The sequence below is a fragment of the Podarcis tiliguerta genome (assembly GCF_965153285.1).
Source record: "Podarcis tiliguerta genome assembly, chromosome: 6".
Taxonomy (NCBI): Eukaryota; Metazoa; Chordata; class Lepidosauria; order Squamata; family Lacertidae; genus Podarcis; species Podarcis tiliguerta.
The window spans coordinates 78,161,193-78,177,939 of record NC_139539.1 but is presented as its reverse complement, the minus strand read 5'-3'; the positions used below and the strand labels follow the sequence as shown (position 1 = coordinate 78,177,939).

At 42.1% G+C, this 16,747-nt stretch overlaps 1 protein-coding gene across 2 annotated transcripts in view; it reads left to right on the top strand.

Annotated features, from left to right (window-relative positions):
• CAMSAP2 (calmodulin regulated spectrin associated protein family member 2) overlaps window positions 1-16,747 on the top strand; it is a 77,162-nt gene that overhangs the window by 1,528 nt on the left and 58,887 nt on the right. The window lies entirely within an intron of this gene.

Here is a 16,747-nt window from a genome sequence, read left to right as displayed (position 1 = left end):
GAAATGTATGGGCGTTGTTAGTTTTTGACATCTGAGGATAGCCTGCAGTCAATTGGGTCAGTGGGAACTGGAGGTTCCCTCCGGAGAGAAGGGCATTTCATGACACTTGTCACCTTTCACAGTCTATGAGGAATTCCCATTGCTTGATTGTATTGAAGTGAATCTTTGAATACTCTCTAAAAGGTGAAAGACTTCCTGCTGCTTATCATCTAGGCCTTGTGGAAGGCTAGCTTTGTTATTTGCAATAGATTGCTTTCCGAACAAAGGATTTTAGGCTATATATATCACACATACCGGTATATAGCTTTTGAATGCGTTATTCTTAAATAGCATGCATTAATAACCAGTGATGATTCTTCCAAAAGAAAGGTGAAGTAGCAATCCCATAATTTTGTCTGTAGAATAACAGGAAAAGGTTCCTCTTCCTCTTCCTTGCAATTCTGCAACTGTTGCATTTGAAGCCAGGGCATTGTTGCATATTGTACCAGGGCAAAAATATGTGGGGGTTTTGTGTGTGTTTTTTTAAAACATGTCACCTGGAAACTGGCAATGTGTGACATGACAAAAGGCCTTTGGGGTGCCTCAGGTGGTTACCCAGACATCACGGAAATGAACCAAACCATAGCAAGTCTTATCGTAGGTCAACAAATAAGTGTTTTGGTTTTTTTCAGTTGTGGAAGCTGCAGACTACCTTTCTCAGTCATTTGCAAAACATATTTCCCCCCCACTCTCTAATTATCATGGGTTTTTGTGTAAGAAAATGCTGATTTATTGGAAATTTGTAGACAACTAACTATGGGAAGTTTCTGAAATGGTGTAACTTTCTTCTTCCCCCACTCCTCTTAATATTCAGTTCTGCAGGTACAATCATGAAAACATCTTAATTAACACATTGTGGTAATGTTGAAATCATTCTTGTCTGGTAAACAAGTGAAACGGCATTCCTGCATTTTCAGTTGCTAGTCACCAAGAGTACAGTAATCAGGTACAGAGAAGATGTGTGGATGAGCCCTAAGGCTCATTCTGGGCAGTAAGTCCTACTGAATTCACTGAGAGCATTTCCAAGCAGACATGCATATAGGATCAGGAATAATTAAAGAATAATTTATTTTCAACATGGGGATATGCAATTTATTGTTATGGGTGGGGGGGAACACAAGCAAGGCAATCTTTTATCTTTAACTCTGCTCCGGTGCTAGCTTATTGCATTGATCTAACTACAGCAACTCCCTGTGGAATAAGTATGGGACACTGAAGTATGTTAGATTGCAGGCAGTTGAAATTGGAATATGGGAGCCTGTTGTAAGTCATCTTTCCTGGTGGTATGACCCTTTCCCTCTGAACTGTGCTGCTTAGGTGTTTTGAAGTGCAGTAAGAACTGTACCAGCAGTTGGCACTTCCAGGAGGTTGGGGAAGCGGCTGACCATCATTATGTTCTCCAACATTTGCCTTTTGCTGCTGCCAGCCTCCTCTAGAGTAAGAATATGAAAGATAGCTGTATGCTATTTAGCCTCCTCCCTTCGAAACTCTTATTTAAGCCAGGCTTCTGGGAGTGCAGGAAGACCAGTACCAGAAACTTAATTGTCAATTAGCTCTTGTTCTGCTTTGCATTTATATACTTAAACTTTTTTGTTTTGTTTTTTAGTAATATTGGATTTATTCTATGCTTGTTAAATTGTTTATTTTGCCGTTTTTTAATTTATTGGCATGCTTATATGATGTTTTGAATGTTTGTTGTAAGCCACTTTGGGGACAGCTGATGCTGGAAAAGTGGCATATAAGTAATCTTGATCAATCAAATAGGTTCAAGTAAGCCTTCCACATTAACTTGAAGAAGGAACAGAAAGTTGGGAATAAGACATACGGTATGAAAGAGTTAAATAATATCCTCTTTGTACCTAAGTAGAATATTGAAGAACAGTGTACACAGCAAAGACAGTAAGAACATCCTTTATTTCAAATGGATTTTGTTACTCCTCTTCACAGAGAAAGCCATAATTTGCTTTATAGACATTTTTGCTTCCTGCTGAGAGAAACAATTATCAGTGTGTAAATGTGCTGTTTGTATAGTGTCTGCCATTGTTTTGATTGTTTCAAGTGACTTTATTCAATTAATCCTTTCCTTGATCCTTGAATTGGAATGGTGAAGTGGTTTGTGTTTCAGTAGTACTGCATATGTTTGTTCTTGACCTATTCCATCAGTTGGGTAACCTGAAGACCCATTAACCTCCACTTTTTCTTAGGGATGGAAAAGTTCACTGGCTTAGTTTTGATACCTAAAATGGGTTGTCTGCTTGTAAAGATGCACAGCTTATTTGATTCCCCTAGTGGGACGAGAGGAACTTACACTGTGCCTTTGTTTAGATTTACTGGCTTTTTATGGTTTATTGTGCATAAGGAGCATTCTGATGCGCACTGCCCAATCACTCCCTCTTCACTCCTCCCCTGCTACACGTGGGAGAAGCAAGCCAGAAAACTGCAAATAAGTTCAATTTTCTATTAATGTCCGAATACTGCATGTAAGACCTGTAGGCTTTATGTGTATTCTTCTTAAAAGTTTTATTGGGCACATTAATCTATATATATTAAGGGTGCAGATTTAAATTAAGTATTGGCCTGTACCCTTTTTAAAGCTTGTTGCTTCCTAAAAAGTCATAATTGCTCGCCAGCTTTATGTCATGGTTTGTTGTTGGCTTAGAAATCCTGTCTTCTTGTGAAGCAAGAAACCGTGATCCCGGGTTTGGATGTAATGGGAAGCATCAGCCTGCAAACGCATATGCCACAAAAGATCCATTTGCCTTTCAGCCAGGGGTGGAGATGATGTCATCATAATGCCCCACACACCTGTCTGAGTTGACTTGCAGTGTGGGGAAAGGGGTCTTCTTTGCCATTGTGTTCCCCACAAATGAAGCAGGACCTGGTAGGATTGAACTCTGCTCACCAGCTGATTAGTGGATACTTCAGTTTTGCTCTCTGCAGTGGTCTGCTTCACCAGCAGCCAGCATGATTGAACTCCTCCCCCCCCCCCCGCCTATCAGCTGACATCACCCAGTTATGTCAGCTGAGTGACAGGTAGGCATGGCTTGGGGAGAAATGGCATCATGAGCCGAAGGGAACCCCCCTGGCAGGCTAAGCTTAGCCCACAAGCCAGAGGTTCCTCACCCTTGCTTTGAAGAGTGAAAAGGCTATTTGTTTTTGAAAGCAGACATTGTACTCCAAGACTACAAATACAAAAGTAATGATAGTTTTATATATGAAGTGTGGTTTCATGAGTAGAATTGTAGCAGGCCTACAAAAATTAGTCTTTGGAGCTTATCTGTCTTGTCCAACATTTTGACCCAGTAGTTAGCATTGCTTCTTACAGCTGCAGCCCATTTCTTCTTTCACAATTCTAGGTTAATTGGCACTGACAACTTGAAAAAGCCTCATTTTATTAACCCTTTGAAAGGTTATTTATAGTAAAAAAAGTTACATTTGTTCAACTACGTGTCTGATTGTATAAATTGCAATTAGACTTCACTAGCAACCCACAATCTAGTATTTTTTGAACACTGTCATTTCTGTAAAGCAAATAAAGTTTGGTTACTTTTTTGTTAGTTAATTATTTTGAATACTCCACTGAGGAAAAATGCAGTATTCATTCAGGGATCTTGTGGCTCTGATACATTTCAGTAGTACCTGTTGATTGCTGTAATTCAGCAGAGTAAGTTGGTTTACTGGCTCTGTCCCAACATAATGTTAGATTGGTTTTAATTGACAATCAATGGCTTTTTGCATAAGATTTTCTTGTCGGTTTTTAAAGAAATACTTGCATTACCGTGTGCTAGAAAAGGTTCTGAAGATGAGTTCCAGAGGTGTATTTTCAATCTGCTCCTTCAAAATGAATGTGTGTCTGGTGTAAAGCAGTTTAACTTGGACATGCACTGTTAGGGCCTGACAAATTACATGCTTTGCCTTAACTTAGAACATCTTGGATCCAAGTCAAATACTCCTTTCACTAAAATGTAAATATCTACCCCCATGTTTGGTAGACACACTGCACTACATCTTTACAACTTGGGGACGTCACAACTTGCAATCTGCATTCAGCAAAGGTGTGGAATTCAAACTTTGTACCATCAAGAAACTTTTTTCCCACATTGATTTGCCTTTTATGTTGATGCATTGCACAGATTCTGTGGTACATTTTAAAAGCGTATTCTCTTTTGTTTTTAATCTACTTTAAAATTATAATAAATAGTAATATTTATGGTTAGAAATATATATAAGAAAAGTATCTCCATGTATAATAGGTTAATTATGAAATGCTAAATAAAATATCAATGCTATGAATATTTATAACACCCCAAGTAACCTTTTTTGTTATGTAACATGTGGAAGCAATTAGGGGTCAACTCTTGGATTAGATGAAGTGCCAACAGGCACCTAGCTTATTGCTCCATGCATCGCTTCTAGTAAAATTATACAATTTTTATTAAGTGCCTAAAGAAGGCAAAGCTATGCACTACAGTAGAATTTATTGGGGAGCATCTTGGTGTTTGGATGGACAGGGTACCTGGAAGAACACCTCAAGGCAAACAGTTAATGAGCAGAGTAATGTATTTTGTTGGACAACTGTCATGGAGACAAATGCATGGTTGACAGACAAATCTCACCACCTCACTCCAGCCTAACTGTAAACTTTACTACCTTATCACACTAAAAGCAAACAGTGTAGTAAATCATGTTTTCAGAACCATTTTTTATTTTATTTACTACTCTATAGGCAAAGGCCATGCTGATATGAATGTTACTCATAGTGCCCAGATTGGCAGCGCTGTGATAGCTGCACAAGTATGTGTGTGATATTGGCCTATCTTGAGTGAGGCAGGAGGTAGAATTCTTAACTTTGTCTTTTATTGAGATGCATCTCTTACCTTGTCATCATCATCTAACCATGTAGCACTAGTAGCAAGGTGACATGATGCTTGCAATTACTTTGCTCCTGTGCCACTTGAGCTTTAAGTTGTCCTTTCCTCAAAGCAAGAATTTGCCCCACAGCGAAAAGTATGCACCTCCTGATGTCATGTCTGATTTTGTTCCAAGAGGCTAGAAAAGTCATCAAGCTTGTAAGCGCTTGGGTGGTCTTGTATCCTTTTTTTTTTAAATAGGCTCCCTTTCATCAGATTGGCTTTCTGCTTGTCACTTCAAATCAGGATTTTAATGTATCTTATTTAAAAATCATTCAGCACTACAAGTAATTGGGCGATAGTCTGGAAATGAATATCGTTATTGGTCTAAAACAGAGTTGGGCAGATGACAGTTTTGGAGAATCTGTTTTGTTTTTGCTGGAACCTACCAATGGTGCTAGGTGCAAAATCCATACACTTAGAATTCCACTCATCAGAAGCATGAATTATTTCTGTGAGTTGTCCAGAAGTGGCCTATATAAATATATACGGCTGTGGAGACAATTGTAAACAGAGGGAAGTTAAATGCAGGAAGTACATGACCTATTTTACCCATGATCATTCACAAAGAATGTGTAAGTGATGGCACAAAAATCCTAATTAACGCATGCAGCGTGATAAAAAACGTTTAACCTAATTCAAGTCACAGTTGATAGAATTAAATTGTTTGATAAATTGCAGTGCAGCAGCTCTCCTTAGAAGATCCACTGTTTGAGAAAAGCCACCTTAAGATCTGTGGCAGTGTCTCTTGGGATGCTGTTTTCTTAATATTGCCATTTCTGTTGTGAGATTTGTACTTTATGTAGGGACTGGGCTGTTTGTCTCATTTGCCAGCAGATAGTAGCATGTAACAGTGGAAAATGGAGCAGATGAATAAATCATTGATATTGTCGTTAACATTAGTAGGATCTATAACAGCATTGCTGAGGAGATAGATTTGGGGAGAAAACTGGTGTTTGGATATATTGCAGGGTCTGATGCTTGTGTTTGTGCCTCTTTTCTGTGGCCTATTGTTGCTGGTGGGTAGCTGTTTTAGGTTAGATGGGTGTCTGTAAGCAAGGACTGACCTACCACCCCAAGACCTGTAAGAGGGAAGTTCCATTGTCCAGGATGGGTTGTACATCCTTGATGATGATTTGTACTTGTTTATTTGAAAGCTTTTTCTTCTACATCCGTCTTGTAGATTATTCCTGGATATCAGTCTGACTTTGTTGATCTCTGGTGTGCCACTGCCTTTGCAGAAATTTGCCTGTTTCTGTTACATCGATTCAGCAACTAGACACGGCTATCCTATAGCTTTATTCTTCTTTGTTCTATCACTACCTTGCCTCCCATCCTTCTGCAAGTTAACTATGTTGATGTTGCCCACTGGGGCATATCATAATAAAAAAGAGCTATGTACTTACAGAATTTGTGCACTTTAAGCACAAGCCAAAAAATAAATAAAAATGTTTGTCCCTATGTGTACTTAGGGTGGTTCTGTTGTCTTCGCCCCTCCCTCTGGAATTCCTTGAGGGCTTTTCAAAGCTAAATATATATTTCATTTCCATATGAACCAGCAGTGGCTGTCTTGTCCTTGAACAACTGCCTGAGGTTAGTAGTCAGCTGAGTAAGGTAAATAAATTGAAACCCCACGCAAAACAATTTCAACTGGAAAGATGTGTGTTGCACTCAAGTAAGCAGCAGGCTTGCAGGCTGGAAAGGCTTCCTCCTGGGCATCCTCCTGGATTTGTAGGTGCGCGTCTTCTCAGTTGTAGATGATAAAGCAGCTCTTCCTCTTTCTGGAAAAGATACCTCCCACATACCTCTTCTGAACCAGACTACTATAAGGTGGTGTGATAGGGCTCCCTTTGCAAAAAGTGGCTGTGGTGATGGGAGCTGGAGGAGACCAACAACCTCTAGAGGGCCATATATTTGAATGTGTATGTCTAGGGTCAATGGATAAAACAAACACCATTAGCTGTACTGCTGGATAAGTGTTTAATGGTTACTGTATTTACATTTGTCTAAAAATCAATAAAAAATTATTTTTTTATTTAAAAAATCTAGGAGAAAAAAACATGGACAGCTAAGACCCCCACATTTCCTTTTGCTTCCATCTATAAATATTCTGGAAATTAATGCTTTATCTATTTGCAGCCCATTCTGGCAAAGACCATGTGAGCTCTTTCCCCACCCATTTGCCTTCAATGCTTAGGACAAGGTTTTGCTTGGGACCACTTGCGCCCATATGGTAGATCTGCCATGGAATCAAGATAAATTGAGAGGCTTTGCTGTCAGTGTCATCATGGAACCTTTACTGAGTGAGCACAAGAAATTGGACCTTTTTGTGGTGGTGCAACCCTGGATACTCTCTTGATTGAACTTCATTAGGCTTCCTCTTGTGTTTCTTCCATCAAAACTCAGAGTCGTATTTTGACAGGCTATTAATATGCAACACTTAGTTTTATGGTTGCCAAGTTTAATGCCAGTCAGATGGGCTGCATATAAATAAGAATAAGAATACCGTATTTTTCGCCCTATAGGACGCACTTTTTCCCCTCCAAAAATGAAGGGGAAATGTGTGCGTCCTATGGGGCGAATGCAGGCTTTCGCGGAAGCCTGGAGAGTGAGAGGCGTCGGTGCGCACCGACACCTCTTGCTCTCCAGGCTCCAGGAAGCTATCCGCAAGCCTTGCGCACCTGGGGGGAGTTCCCCTGGGCGCGCAAGGCTTGCGGGCGGCAGCCTGCAGCGCGGAGCACGGGGCGCCCTTCGGAGGACGCCCCGTGCTTCGCGCAAGTGTCGGCAAGCCTTGCGCACCGGGGGAGAACTCCCCCCCGGCGCGCAAGGCTTGCGGGCGGCAGCCTGCAGCGCGGAACACGGGGCGCCCTTCGGAGGACGCCCCCTGCTTCGCGCAAGTGTCAGCAAGCCTTGCGCACCGGGGGAGAACTCCCCCCCGGTGCGCAAGGCTTGCGAGCGGCAGCCTGCAGTGCGGAACACGGGGCGCCCTTCGGAGGACGCCCCCTGCTTCGCGCAAGTGTCAGCAAGCCTTGCGCACCGGGGGAGAACTCCCCCCTGCGCGCAAGGCTTGCGGGCGGCAGCCTGCAGCACGGAACACTGGGCGCCCTTCGGAGGACGCCCTGTGCTTCGCGCAAGTGTCAGCAAGCCTTGCGCACCGGGGGAGAACTCCCCCACGGCGCGCAAGGCTTGCGGGTGGCAGCCTGCCGCCCGGCGCATGGGGCGCCCTGCAGCAGAGCGCCCTGGCGCCGGGCAGACATCGGCCAGCCCCACAATGTCGGGGGACAGCGGGGAGGCGCAGCGCCGCCATCCCACTGTTCCCCGACCTGGTTTTGGGGGGGAAATAAAGGGAAAATTTTTTTTCCTTTATTTCCCCCCCAAAAAAGTAGGTGCGTCCTATGGGACGGAGCGTCCTATGGGACGAAAAATACGGTAATAAGTACAATTATTATTAGTCTTGCTGCTGTTAAGGTTTGTTGTTCTTTGTTATAGTGTTGGTTGTATTATGTCTGTTGTAGCTTTTAGAAATTGATTGTTGTATTTTTAGGATCATATTGTACTGCTTTATGGTTCTGCTGAGTACTACTGTGTGTATATTTAGTAGCATCAAAGGATTTTAATTATTGGTTAAATTGAGAAGCAAGGGATCTTTCTTAAACCTTCATTTTTCTTGCCAGTAACTTGGGGCAGAGATCTATTGTATCTTTCACTTGGGGATATTTTGTTCTATATAGAGCCAGAGGTTCAAGATAAGCTCTTGGCACCAGTGCTTCAGGAGTGCCACTTACCGTTGAGGTAAGGACAGAGCAGAGGTGGAGTTGCCTGTGTCTCATCTTAGTTGCCTGTGCCGAAAGAAATAAGCAGCAGAGCTGTCCAACTTTGCCTGCTTTGTGTAGTATAGGCTGCTCCCAGGGGAAACCTCTTCCTCTACCGCAGAATCTTCAGAGCGACATAAAACTGGGCTGTGTTTCTATAATCAAGACTTGAGCCTCTTTGTGGTAAATGCTTTCTGAAAGTGGAACATAAATTACTTCCTGATGCTATCTCTCCTCCATCTTAAAGTCATTCCTACTAACTTCAGTTGATAATCTTACCAACGTTATACTTATGGCAAGCCAGTATGTGCACAAATAGCTAGTTAAAACTGCTCATTAGCTTTACTGCCTGACTTCATAGCCCTTTGGGATAGCAGAGAAGAAAGCAGAACATTAATTTACCAAATTTAGTATCAGGTTCCCAGTTACTGGCTTATTGTAAACTTAAGGTGGGAGCCCCATGCTTCTTGTTCACAACTGCTACATGCTATATTTTATCTATCTATCTATCTATCTATCTATCTATTTATTTACAGTGGTACCTCGGGTTAAGAACTTAATTTGTTCTGAATGTCTGTTCTTAACCTGAAACTGTTCTTAACCTGAAGTACCACTTTAGCTAATGGGGCCTCCTGCTGCCGCTGCGCTGCTGCTGCACGATTTCTGTTCTCATCCTGAGGCAAAGTTCTTAACCCGAGGTAATATTTCTGGGTTAGCAGAGTCTGTAACCTGAAGTGTATGTAACCTGAAGCGTATGTAACCCGAGGTACCACTGTATTTATTATATGCTGCTTAAAGCTAAAACTCACGGTGCATGTCCACGGTACTTATGCAAGTGGAAATAGGTTAGCTAGAATTCCTAAGTGTACACTGTTCATTTTCATGACCCAAGACGTCCTCTTTTTATCTGTATCTCCAGAAGCCGTTTGAGGCATGTCCACTGGAGCTTCAAATTATTTTCTTAATGCCAGATTGCAGTCTTCTTCTGAAGTATCCCTCAGTTTTAAAAAATACGATACTGTAGAGCTAACAAAGGAAAGGAAAACTAAGTGATCAAGACTCAAAGCATCTTTTGTGCAATGAAAGTCTAAAAGATGTTGAGACGCTAGAAAGAAGAAAGCTGTGGGTGAGGGAGTGAAAGAGAAGAGAGAGAAACATGTCTCTCCTAAAGGACTAGGATATGGTTGGCCATCTAATTAAATTGATAGGCAGGAGGTACAGGACAGACCAAAGACACTTCTCCATACCAAATCAATTTACTAGAGATCTGCAAATCTTCTATCCAGGTTTGCCAGGGTAAATGTCCCCACCCCTCCCTCTGGTGAGTGTAGTGAATCTCAACCCAGAAGGTTGAGGAGAAGGAATGGGTTATCATCTCCAGCGAAGCACTCTGCGCACTTGGAAATGCACCACAACAACCCCCAGCTCTCTCTTTCAGCTTGAAGCTGAGGAAAGGGTGGAGGTGTTTCACAGTAGTTTTCCTGTGTTTGGGATAAACTCAAAAGGCCTCAGAAGCACTGAAAATGTGGCAGTGATCCTTTATTTCCTTTGCAGCTCCAAGCTCAAGAATAAGGCTGGAGTGTTGTTTTGTTGTGCTCCCCCAGTTCAGTGTGATTGTAGGAGTGATCTTCTTCCTGAACCATTAGGAAGAAGGCTGGGCCTTGTCTACTGCTAAGGTGCTTGGAATCCTTACAAAGTGCCAAAATGTTCCTCACAGTTTTCCCCAGCCTCTGCTTTTTACATGAGTGTGATAGATGAGTACACACAGCTGCACCGTCACATCTAGTTATCCCTTAGCAGTGCTATCTGCTGTAAGGGTTTGGATTCACATGGTTTCTGAGCTGCAGTGGTTAGGTATTCACTCCATCAACTTATATTAAGATGAGAGCAGACTTACCGTTTCCCAAATGTCTTTATGCTTAACTCAACTGGACAGACTCAGCTGTACAAACCTAATTCACAGCTCCAAATTTATGAATGAGTGACATAACATGAATGTGTGTTTTTTAAATTCAAAATTCATTGTTGAAAGAAAGCTACAGTAGAAATGTTTCTATGCCCAGTGTTCCTATACAGTATGAAGCCTGCACTAGGAAGAAATGAAGGTCATTAAGTAATTTGGACAGTGTATTCTTCTGTATAAACTAGCATTCTCATCTTTCTTTCTTTTTTCCTTTTTTTATGATTACCCCCCAAAATAAGTTTATTTTTAGTGCAAATCTGTAGTCACTTGTGATTTGGTTACCTTTGAGCTTTTGTTAATCTTTATGATGCATAAGACTCTCCCAAACTAACAGATTGCCAATGACAGAATGTTATATCCTGCCAAGGATATGGGAGACACATTTTCAGGAACTCTACAAGGTGGGATGGTGGGAGAGGCCAAATCACTCAAAACATAGTGAACCTCCCAAAGTGGGGCCTGCCTGTAACAAGGACAGAGATTGAGAGCCTTGTAAAGAGGTAAAGGCCCCCTGACCGTTAAGTCCAGTCGCAAACAACTCTGGGGTTGCGGCGCTCATCTCGCTTTACTGGCCGAAGGAGCTGACGTTTGTCTGCAGACACTTTTTCCGGGTTATGTGGCCAGCATGACTAAACCACTTCTGGCGAAACCAGAGCAACGCACAGAAATGCCGTTTACCTTTCCACCACAGCGGTACCTATTTATCTACTTGCACTTTGACGTGCTTTCAAACTGCTAGGTTGGCAGGAGCTGGGACCAAGCAATGGGAGCTCACCCCGTCACAGGGATTTGAACTGCTGACCTTCTGATCGGCAAACCCAAGTGGTTTAGACCACAGCGCAACCCAAGAGCCTGGTAGCTCAACTAAAACAGGGGAAAGCACAGGTCATTAAAAACAACCTGGATTTCTGGGCCCCTAGCCTAGCCTCACTTTTCACATGTATTGATGCTTACCAATGTATTCCCAAAGACTGGGGACATTCAGTCATTGTCCCAATATACAAAAAAGGCAAGAAAGAGGATCCCGCAAACTGTAGACCAATCAATCTCCTTAATACAATAAGTAAACTGTATGTGAGACATCTACAACAGAAATTCCAAGATTGGCTGGAACTAGAAAGTATACTTGCAGAGAAGGCCGCTGAACTATCGACTAATGTTTCATTCTTCAACGCCTAATAGAAAAGTACTCATCTAGTAGCACTGTCTCAGTCTATGTGGCCTTAATTGACTTCAGAGCAGCCTTTGACTCTATATCCAGAATTAAGCTATGGGAGACCTCCACACTAGACAGACACCTGCTATACTTAATACGCACACTACATGAAGAGACCTTGTTAAAAAAACGATGTAACTCTCGGGGCCATCTAACTAATGCAGTTGAAACCAAGAAAGGCATCAAGCTAGGGTGCATATTGGCCCCATTTTTATTCAATTTCTATATAAATGATATGGTACTCCTCTACCACAATATGAGCTTCCACCCTCCGAAACTAGCAGGAAAGCATATCCCTGTGCTGCTTTATGCAGATGACACAGCAATCCTCTCCAGAATTCCTTTAGGCCTTAAAAGAAGCATGTAAACACTGGCAGCATACTGCAAGGAGAGCAAACTAGAACTACATTATCAGAAAACCAAAATCATGGTTTGCAAAAGGCCCAAACCTTGCCCATGGTACATTGGTGGCCTTGCTCCCTTAACTATTAGGAACGGTTTCCACACAACATGGAAACGTTTAGTGATAAACATAATAACTCTAGGCTTCACCCTGCAGATCCTACTTGACATGGGGTATGAACAAGCAAAAAAACAAAAAACCATCAAACAGCACGTGGAAGATACCAAATGCCAAGCAGATCTAGCCAAGTCCCCGAAATTTTTAATCAGTGAAACCAGAAGACACCTCCCAGATGCCATATATAACCAACCTTGAAATTCCAAAACAGTGAAGGGTTTTCACTCTGGCCCACTGCCATGCCCTCCCTTCAGTCATTCAGGAAGGCCGCTTTAGGAAGACATCGTACGAGGAGAGAAAATGCCCATGCGGCTCTGGGCAACTAGAAACAACAGAATATGTATTTTTTCACTGCCAAATCTTATACAGATATAGGTTCACCTTCCCTATACTATATACTGTATTTTTCGCTCCATAACACGCACATAGTTTTTGGAGGAGGAAAACAAGAAAAAAAAATATTCTAAACGAAACAGTGGATGTATGATTTTTGTGGTTCATGCTGTGGCCACAGACATGTGATCCGACAGTGAGTTTGGAGTAGGCCAATGCAAAAATCCTGAGGATCCATGTGGATCCATGCTTTGTAACCACGTTTTTGCACCACTGCAGCCCCAGGCAACAGTTGGTGCGTGATTTTTTTGGTGCAAGATGTAGCCATGGACATGCTATGTGATCTGATGGTGAATTTGGGGTGACCCAGTGCAAAAATCCTGAGGATCCATGTGGATCCGTGCTTTGTAACCACGTTTTAAGTGGGGAGGGAAGGAAAAGCACTCAAGGGACAAGGAGCACGCGTGGGGTGTGTGGAGAAGGATGCTGCTAATAATGCAGAAGAGGGGTTTAAGGGGAGAAGGAACACGCCTTGGGTGGGTGGAGAAGGATGCTGCTAATAATGAAGAAGAGGGGTTTAAGGGGAGAAGAAGCACACGTGGGGTGGGTGGAGAAGGATGCTGCTAATAATGAAGAAGAGGGGTATAAGGGGAGAAGGCTCCTCTTCTCTCCCACTTTGCTCCTTTAAAGCAAGCAGGCTCTGCTTTTCTCCCTCCTCCCCGCTCATCCCCGGCTTAGCGAGCTGATAAACTTTGCTGCTATTTAGCGAGTTGAGTGGGGAGGAGAGAGGACAGAGAACCTGCTTGCTTTAAAGGAACCAACCGGACAGGAACCGCTTACACTTGTGTAAGCGGCTCCTCTCCAGGCTCTCTGTCCCTCTCTCCTCCCCACTCAGCGGCTCTTCTCCCGCTTTGCTGTTTCAAAGCAAGCCACGGAGGAGGGAAGGAAGGGGAACCATGGATCCTCTGCTCACGACTGCAGCAGATCCCCCCCGCCACCCGTAGGCATTCCCTCCATAACACGCACAGACATTTCCCCTTACTTTCTAGGAGGAAAAAAGTGAGTGTTATGGTGCAAAAAATACGGTAAATTCCCAGGTCGCACAGAACAACTTTATACCTCCCTGCTACTTCAACAAGATGTTACATACTCAGTTGCTAGATTCTGCACTGTCATGATGGCTATTCAGTGAAGGATGGTTTGCGCCACAAATGAGGCCCAAAATGCAAGACCTGTGGCTCCTTCACGCTCCCTCCCTTATAGTCACTTTTAACTGTTTGTCCCTGTTTCTGTCTTTTTAAGTATGCTTGATACAATCACCTTTTAAGTACTAGTTTTTATTCCTTACCTGTTTTAAGTCTTATGTGTTCATTTTATCCGTATGTTTTATCTTACGCTGCTCTGTGACCAAAATAAAGTTTGATACTCATATGATGCAAGTGCAAATTCTTTTTATTACCTCAGAAGTATTAATGAAAGTAAGCTGCTGTAGTATTAAGCCAATTAATTTTCGTATCTAAATTTTTTGGAAGCAGGGTGAATAGTCATTATAGTTCATTAATACTTATTCTGAGTCAAATCTTTGTGAATTCAAGTAACTTAATCTACAGAAATGGGATTACTTTGGAATGCGTTCTGCAGAAGAGAAAGTTAAATTCAGTGGGAGTCAGGAGTCCTGTTTTTAAAAAAAATTTAGCCATATAAACAAGAGCACATGTTTAAAACCTCTTCAGACTTGCTTCTATTTGAAAAATACTGTAACAGAAAGTATATTTTCAGTTCTTGTGAAGGAACAAAATGGTATGGTAAAGAGAATCACAGGATAATTTAGAAAATCTAATTAGTGTAGCAAGGCAGGGCAGGAAAGATGAGACATACGTTAAAAAAAGGCTTTGACATTTTTGTTGATCTTCCTGCTTGTTGTTGGCTCTGTAACTCGCCAAGCTGTTTTTTCTCCCTATAAAGGAAGTCGCAGTTTTCTGATTTGATAGTAGAAGATAAGCAATCCATGTTCTTTCTTCAAAACAATGTTTGTACAGTAAATCTCAACGAACTTCATTGGGGCTATGAATATTATTCTGAATCTCTTTTTAAAAACTTCAAAACTTGCATCTCCTTCAGTATGGTGATAAAGTGGCAAGTGAAAGTTCTCCTTTTCATTTTAAGTAGATTTGGTGTTAAAATGCGAAGAAAAACATAGAATCTTAGAATTGTAGAATTGGAAAGGATCATGAGGGTCATCTAGCCCGACCCCCTGCAATGCAGGAGTCTTTTTGCCCAACTCTGGACCTTCTGGCGGTTCCCTTGCTGCAAGAAGCCAAGTTACAGGGAACCAGGCAGAGGGCCTTCTTGGTAGTGGCACCTGCCCTGTGGAACACCCTCCCACCAGATGTCAAAGAGAAAAACAACTACCAGACTTTTAGAAGACATCTGAAGGCAGCCCTGTTTAGGGAAGCTTTTAATGTTTAATAGACTGTTGTATTTTAGAAGCTACCCAGAGTGGCTGAGGAAACCCAGCCAGATGGGCGGGGTATACATAATATTTTATTTATTTATTTAGCTAGCTAGCTCTGGTTTGCTTAAATAGCCAACAATGGGTTGTGAAGCTGGCTTGTTTCAACAACACATCGTTAAGGTTAACCATGGTTCTTGGTTCAGGTGAAACAGTAAACTGTAGTTAATCAAAAACAGAAAGTTTCAGTTCACCTTTGTAGTCTTGCCAGGAAAGCATATGACTCTCAAGTCTCACTGGGGTTCCTTGTAATTCTAAACTGCATGTTTAGTCTTGAATCTGAATTCAGACAATGAATCTGCCTGAAAAAGAAGCTTAATTCTCAGAAATGGCAGATGAGGAAGAAAACCTGTATTAGGCTGTACCACATCGGACTGCAGTTTAGGGTTTACATGATTGAACGTTCCAGAATGAAAATAAAAACTATGGACTAGAAACATGGGCAAGTCAGGGAGAAGGCTTGACTGAAACCTAGGAGAAGTAGTCAGCGATAACTGACTTTAACTAATCTGGTAGTATAGCTGTAATATTAGAGTAGGCAGAAACAACACCAGTGCAATTGTATTTTATTTTTATGTAAAACCATGCAGTTTGGAAGGTAAAAATAGTACTGTGTTCATTATCCTGTGTGCCAGAGTGGGTGGATGTGTGTATTTTTCAGTTTATTCTGACCTGCATTATCCTGAATGTTCGTGCCAGTGTATCTGGCAGCAGAGTAGGAACATGTTTTATGATGTTCCCGATTGGCACTCTGTAAGTGCCTCTTCTGCCGGCAAAGGAAATCTCAGCCATTCTCCTCAAATTACATTTCCCTACTTGTGTTTTGCCAATGCTTGCCAAGGAATAGCTAGGGTGCTTCTGACCTTGTTGCTGATGTTTCAAGGAAATGGTTGGCACGAGCAAGTGGTTGGTGAAGAGGATTTCGGGTGCTGTGTCAGTCACATACTCTATATCATACATAGGGTTAAAACCAAACTTTGAATCAGGAAATACTGGGTTCAAATTTCTTCTTGTACAATCTCACTGGGTGGCTTTAGGCAAGTATGGTGCGATAATGCTGCCGTCCGCTGCAGGGCTTACTGTCATTCTTTGGGACACTTCATACTCACTAAAGCAGTATATGAATGTTTGTTGTTATTGGATTTGCGTCTTGACCATTCCTATAGTATAAAGAGATGACCTAAAGCCTCTTCCTGTTTAGGTAGAGATCTTTAATTTGTGCAGTGAATAATGATATATGGGTAGAGACAAATGTGGAACAAAGATGGCTGTTCTAATTTTACTCAAAGCTTGCGGCCAGGAGTTCATATAAAGACTAGGGCATTTTTTTGTTCAGCTGGAGCTCAGCTCCGGCCCCTCTCAGGTGGGTGCCATTGCCATTCTAAGAGAACAAGGGAGTAGTTCATGGTGAGCTACAGCACCTCTTTTTCTAGAAAAGTAGC